The 6,000-nt window shown below is 42.5% G+C and overlaps 1 protein-coding gene across 6 annotated transcripts in view; it reads left to right on the top strand.

Moving 5' to 3' along the window:
• NUP98 (nucleoporin 98 and 96 precursor) overlaps positions 1-6,000 on the top strand; it is a 117,321-nt gene continuing 111,321 nt past the window's right edge. For 2 of the 6 annotated variants that reach the window (XM_034666439.1, XM_034666438.1), the window contains exon 1: positions 2-243. The gene's annotated coding sequence lies outside the window, so the exon portion shown is untranslated. Of the gene's footprint in view, positions 244-6,000 lie in introns of all 6 variants that reach the window. The other 4 variants (XM_011235754.3, XM_011235753.3, XM_011235755.3 and 1 more) reach the window with 3 other exon arrangements.

The following is a 6,000-nucleotide window of genomic DNA, read 5'->3' as shown; positions in this document are numbered from 1 at the left end:
AGTGGCGGTGGTGTCTGCCAATGTGCAGACAGCGAGGGCGGAGCGCCCGGAGCGAGCCTCTGACGGCGGGCGGCGTGTGACGCAGTCGGGCCCTCTGCGCGCTGCGCCCGAAGCGGCGGTCGGTGGCGGTGGTGGTAGCGGCGGCGACGGTTTCGTGGCGGCCGCGCGCTGCTCTCTGAGCGGCGGGTGGCGGACGAGCCTAGGCCTTCACTCCTGACACTTCCCTTCCACCGCCGCACGGCGGTAAGTCGGGAACCCGGGCGGTGGCGGCCCCGGACCAACAGGCTCCTCCTCCCCGCAGGGCGGGCGGGTGCGCGGGGCGTCCCAGGCCCTCCGCGCGGAAGTCTCGCGCCCCGGCGCGCACCTTCTGCCTTGAGGGAGGGGGCGGGGCCCGCCAACCTGCGGCCCCGAGGCCGGGCTCTTCGGGCGCTGGGAGGGAATGGAGATCGGTGGAGTCTGGGCCCCGGGGTCTCCCGTTGCAGCCTACGCGGAGGGAGCGTCCATGTATCTGGTGGTACTCATTCATTTGCCCGGCGGTGATTAGGTGGGCGGGCCCTTTGCGGGGGCAGCGTCTTAGGACTCTGAAGAGGGTCTCCCCAGCACTTCCTTGACCGTCGTGCTGGATGGGCTTTAATTTGCCTTTGGCGTCTCCATGGGGGAAATTTGCAGCCCGAGGTTGAGGGTGGGTGGCTCGGGAGTTTGTTAGCTTTTTAAAATAATATCTGAGAATTAAGGTCGGTTTAGTGTTGTAAAAGGTTATTTTCTGTCCTCTCACGCGTTCCATGTAAAACTAGATGAGGAGAAAGACGAGATTTCTGGATTATTATAGCCTTAGAGACCTTAGAATAAGGTTAAGCCAATCCCCTTACCGTCCATCACGTGCAAGTTTTATAGATGGAGAAACTGAGGTCCAGAGAAGGGACAGGTTTAGCCAGTACCCGATCTGACTCAGTCTAGAAATTTTTCTTCTGTATCATTCTCCCTGGGTGTTCCAGCCTCCCATTATTGAAAGTTCCCTTTGGGGGTCGCGGGGGGGCATTCGGTAGTTAGAAGCAGTCTTTCCGATCTGGTTGCTACCACCTCTGTTTGTGTAAGGCAGAAGCTTCATTTGCGATACCCTAACCTAAACCATGAGAATTAAAAAGTTGGTTAAAAAATGTCAGTGGTGTAAATGTATTGGAAACGAATCGATAAGACTACATGTCTGGCTAATTTCCAATTCCAAATCTGAAATTTTTATTTGTGTCAGCTGCTGGGGGACTCAGAAGAAATAATCCAATTAATGACTCATAACTGTATTGGAATAGAAAGCAGGAAATACAGACAAGACTTAGAAAGATAGGCATGGGTAATTTTGTGGTTCTTGTACCTTGAAACTTCTGGCTCCTTTGGTACAGAATTCAAAGTATTGTACTAGGATAAGGTGAGAAAATGAAACTGTTTGGAAGAAGAAACTAACGGGAAGAAAGAAAAGAGAGTGATCATTCCTTGTGACAGTCTTATAAATTCAGAAAGAAGTGCTTGTTAACTGGGTGACATGATATGTTTACTTGGTGGAAGAGGTTAGGATATTTGAAAAACAAAACCAGAACTTGGACAAATTGGAGGAACTGGGAAATACTTTGATAGAATTATTATTTCACTCTTCATAAAGATTTGAGGGAGTTGAAGTAAAAGTTGCGACTTTGGTCTGTTCACACTGGTCAGATGGTCACTTTGTTCTTGTTTAGATGACAAAGCAAAACCTGAAAACTAGTGTGTAAGAGCAGAAGAGTACAGTAGTCTAAACACAGAGATGTGAACAGAGTATATTTTCTGTGACATTTTCTCAGTTCAAGCATCACCCTCTTCTGGGAAGCCTTTCCTGGCATTCTGTCTCCTGCAAGCTTCCATAACACTTATTTGATACTTCTATTTATAGCACAAATCATTTTGTATTTTAGCTGTTTATCTTATTAGACTGTGGTAAAATATATTTGTCTTATCTTTTTTTTTTTTAAAGATGTATTTTTTTATTTTGGAGAGAGGGAAGGAGGGAGGGTGAGAGAGAGAGTCCAAGCAGACTCCCCACTGGTGCAGAGCCTTGTGGGGCTCAATCCCAAAACCCTGAGATGATTACCTGAGCCGAAATCAAGAGTTGGATGCTTAACTGACTGAGCCAACCAGGCGCCCCTGTCTTATCTTTGTATTCGGGTTGCTTGGCACATAGTAGGCATTCAGTGTTTATTTGAAGGAATAAACAAATATGGAACCGCTAAACCTAAAAATAGTCTATTAAGAGACTGGGTGTATGTGTGCTCCTGAAATATGGCGGCTAGATAAGAGGACTTGTACCGTTCATACATTACATGGTAGTTTGGTACCTGACTTTATTTGTATCTACTAGCTCCTAGATAGCTAAGAGCAAATAGAACTTTTACGGAACCAAATTCACGGCCTGGAAGAAATTGGGTATATTATTTTATTGTGATATTTTTATTGCGGCAATTAACCTAGGAAGTAGGGGATAGTAGTTGTGATGTTTGATTTCTAACAGAGTGCACATCTGTAATTTTGCAATTTGTCGAAAGGTTAAGGGACTGAGAAATTTTTGGAGATTTAACAATATAAGTGGTAGAGGTAAGGTGTGCAAACAGCGTTTCTTGACAATTTGGTGCATTTCTTTGGGTTTGGAACTGAACCTGAGTATTTGACGTAGCAAGTCTCTAGAGAAGATTTTTCGGCCTTTGTACTGCTTATGTTTTGGGCCAGATAATTCTTTTTGTCTGGGAGCAAAGTTTTGTATTGTAGGGTGTTCAGAGTTCCCCACATCTACCTATTAGATATTCATAACACCTCCTCCCCAAGTTGTAACGATTAGGAAGGTCTCCAAACATCGTCACATGTCCACTGGGAGGCAGAATTGCCCTGATAAAGAGATCACTGCTTTTGAGAAATCATTACCAATATTTCAATAAAATCATACCTTTATCTTTCCTGGTGTATGCTTATAAAGTCAGCTAATAAATTGCATCTTTTTTTTTAAGATTTAATTAATTTATTTATTTGACAGAGAAGGAGGGGGAGAGCAAGCACAGGCAGGGGGAGCAGCAGGCAGAGAGAAAATCAGGCTCTCTGCTGAGCAAGGAGCCCGATGTGAGGCCCTGGGGCTCGATCCCGGGACCCTGAGATCAGGACCCAAGCCAAAGGCAGCCGCCTAACCGACTGAGCCACCCACGTGCCCCTGTTAATTGCACCTTGTTAAAAGTGTCTTTGAAAGAGGCGCCTGGGTAGCGCAGTCGTTAAGCGTCTGCCTTAGGCTCAGGGCGTGATCCCCGCGTTTCGGGATCGAGTCCCACATCGGGCTCCTCCAACTGGGAGCCTGCTTCTTCCTCTCCCACTCCCCCTGCTTGTGTTCCCTCTCTTGCTGGCTGTCTCTCTGTCACATAAATAAATAAAATCTTAAAAAAAAAAGTGTCCTTGAAAAACCCTTTAAGTTGTCAAAATCTGGTATCAGGAAGCTGAAAAGCTAAGAGTCCTAGAGTCTCTATATTTCTGTGGTAGCATCCCTTTCTCTAGGATAGAAATCAAGGTCTTGTTTGAAAGGGGATAGGCCATTAGGAAAATAAAGCAATATCTATTTCTCTTTTTGTGGAAGAGGGCAAAAAGAGCTTGTAGTTGAATTGATGTAATTAAATGTGGTGCCGTGGGATTCCATTATCTTTCCATTTCACTGATAGAGTTACATGCATTGATCGGAAGTCTTGTCCCATTGTACTGACACTGAGAATTGTCATATTGAAGAGTTTGTACTTAATTCAGCGTGATTGCAGGTTTGTAGTAGAGAAATAAAAGTTATTAAAATATAGCTCTAATTATCTAAGTCTGATACTAAAAGTGAGTGTAAGCTGGTGCGTAGTGGGGTAATTTGGAAGATGTGAAACTGGAGTCTGGCAGACGAATTAGAGGGAGGCTATAGCAAGTCTAGTATAGCAGTTTTCAAAATTTGAGGTCTTTGGACTCCTTTGTACTTTCAAAAATTACTGAAGATTCCAGGCAGCTTTTGTTAACGTGGGTTATATCTACTCATATTTACTATACTAGAAATTAAAGTTTTAAAAGTTATATTGACTTAAAAATAATAAACTCATTTGTTAATGTAACAATTTTATGAAAAATTACTAAAGAATTTAGTGACGGGTGGTGGCGTTTTACACGTTTGTAAATCTCTTTGATGTCTGGCATAGTAGATCACTGGATTTGCAGATCTTTTGCATTCACAGTTGATCAGTTGTTTTCGTTGAAGTACGTGAAGAAAATCCCAGCCTCTTACAGATCAGTAGATGGAAAAGAGGAATGTTTTAATAACCTTTTCAGATAATGATAGGTATTCTCCTTTGACACAACACGTTTCTAAAGATTTGTTGCGATATGGAATCTGAAGCCATATTATTATTATTATTTTTTAAGATTTTATTTATTTGAGAGAGGGCGAGCACTCGGGCACATGCACAGAGCTTGAGGGATGGAGGGGTAGAGAGAGAAGCAGATCTCCTAATGATCAGGGAGCTGGATACGGAACTGGATCCCAGGACTCTGGGATCATGACCTGAGCTGAAGCAGACACTAACTGAATGAGCCACCCAGGTGCCCTGAAGCCGTATTATTGAACTTTGTACATTGTTACGTTAAAATTCATTATTTGTACAGTGTTACGTTAAAATTCATTGGTTTGTCTTGCACTTTGAATGGATATTTACTCATGCATGATCTTATGACATCATGCACTGGTCATTTAGAAATCATTGGTTCACTGGGTTATGTAGCTCTTCCAAATGTTGACAAATTTAATTATACAGTTGTTAACATTTCCACCCATCTCATCAGATAAGTCTTTTAAGAATGAGCTCATAGTGGCAGACACAATTCTAATTTTCATTTCAATCTGAATAACCATCATTTGTCATTTATTCTCTGAAGTAAAAATGGTGTTCCATGAAAAATTAGCTGGTTCAGCTTTCTACTCAGGTAGTCACAGAGTATTTTTCTTTGAGGTAGCCCTTGTATTTCCATATACAGATGTGCTCTTGAGTATTTCCCATTTCATCTCAAAGACGAATCACAGAATATTAAAAAAAGGGTGTACTGAAACGTCAAGAATTAATACAATTGGTAATTTTTACAGCTTCATCAAAGGCATTCAAGTGAAAGTGTATTTTTTGTGTGTGCTGTGTTGCAGTGAAGAATTCAGTGACTGTTGTATAGTTTGGGTCATTGTCCTGATTCATGCTCAGGCTCCAGCAGTTTTATACACCATTGCTTTTGCACGCCAGTGCTGAGGTTAGTACAGTTTATAAAAAAAAAAAAGGTAAATAATGTCTTAGTATTGTTATGAAAATAGTTTTGACTTCATGGATACCCTGGAAGAGGTCCCAAGGACTTTTAGGGGCCTTCAGACCTCACTTTCAGAATCACTAATCTAGGAAGGACAGCGATTATTCACATTGGTTCCTGCAGCCCTAAGCTTCTTTGAAAGCACTCCGCTGCACGTATTTCTCTTTACTTCAGCCAGAGCAGCTTCTGCTTAGGTCTGTTTTATGTATTGGGTTCCATAGCTAAAAATATTTGAAAACCACTAATCAAGGGAAGAAAGAATTGACTGAATTAGGACTCTTGTTCAGGAAGGAAACGGTTGATTCTCCATGAATGCGTGTTGCACTCACTCATCACTTCATACCTTATTTATTTCCACATGCTCCTTTGACATAGAGACTTCTGGTATTATACACCTAACCTTTCTTGGTGAATTAAGCTTCTTAGGAAGTAGGTGAATGGATTTGTAGATTAAAAGTGACTTGTTGGGAATGAGACTAGGGATGTGAGATAGTGGAAGAGAGTATGAATGATCTGAGTGACCTCAGTGGTGTGTGGAGTGTGTTTGTTTTTGTTGTTTACAGTGGTATTTTATGGTTGTATTAAATGTCCAGTAGAGGACACTGAAGTATTGGGAAATCATTTTAT

Source organism: Ailuropoda melanoleuca, chromosome 8, assembly GCF_002007445.2.
Source record: "Ailuropoda melanoleuca isolate Jingjing chromosome 8, ASM200744v2, whole genome shotgun sequence".
In the NCBI taxonomy this organism is placed as follows: domain Eukaryota; kingdom Metazoa; phylum Chordata; class Mammalia; order Carnivora; family Ursidae; genus Ailuropoda; species Ailuropoda melanoleuca.
Note: the sequence above shows the minus strand (reverse complement) of the source record. Positions and strands in the feature narration are given on the sequence as shown.